This window comes from Mandrillus leucophaeus, unplaced genomic scaffold (assembly GCF_000951045.1).
Source record: "Mandrillus leucophaeus isolate KB7577 unplaced genomic scaffold, Mleu.le_1.0 Scaffold624, whole genome shotgun sequence".
NCBI classification, from domain to species: domain Eukaryota; kingdom Metazoa; phylum Chordata; class Mammalia; order Primates; family Cercopithecidae; genus Mandrillus; species Mandrillus leucophaeus.
Window position 1 is genome coordinate 590,371 of NW_012106742.1, and position 548 is coordinate 590,918.

The 548-nt window shown below is 44.7% G+C and overlaps 1 protein-coding gene across 1 annotated transcript in view; it reads right to left on the reverse strand.

Annotated features, from left to right (window-relative positions):
• Positions 1-548, reverse strand: part of LOC105554061 (chromosome unknown open reading frame, human C1orf189) — a 10,371-nt gene that overhangs the window by 7,313 nt on the left and 2,510 nt on the right. The gene's annotated exons all lie outside the window — the stretch shown is intronic.

Sequence of the window (548 nt, forward strand, 5' to 3'; positions counted from 1 at the left end):
GGCAGATTACTTGAGGTCAGGGGTTCAAGACCAGCCTGGCCAACATGGCAAAACCCCAACGTGGTGAAACCCTGACTCTACTGAAAATACAAAAATTAGCCAGGTGTGGTGGCAGGCGCCTGTAATCCCAACTACTCGGGAGGCTGAGGCAGGAGAATTGCTTGGACCCGGGAGGTGGAGGCTGCAGCAAGCTGAGATCGTGCCACAGCACTCCAACCTGGGCAACAAGAGCGAAACTCTGTCTCAATAAATAAATATATATATATAAAAGCAATACTGTCATGAACATTCTTGTGTATGTACCTTCTAGTGCTTTTCCAAGTATGTATATTTAAGATAAATTCCTATTTTTGCCAGTTCAATGGGTATGTAAATTTAAATTTTGATAGATTTTATCAAACTGCCTTTGTAAACATGGCTGTATCAACCTAGACTCCTATTGAAATCACGTGGTGTTCTTTTTTTTTTTTTTGAGACGGAGTCTCACTCTGTCGCCCAGGCTGGAGTGCAGTGGCCGGATCTCAGCTCACTGCAAGCTCCGCCTCCCA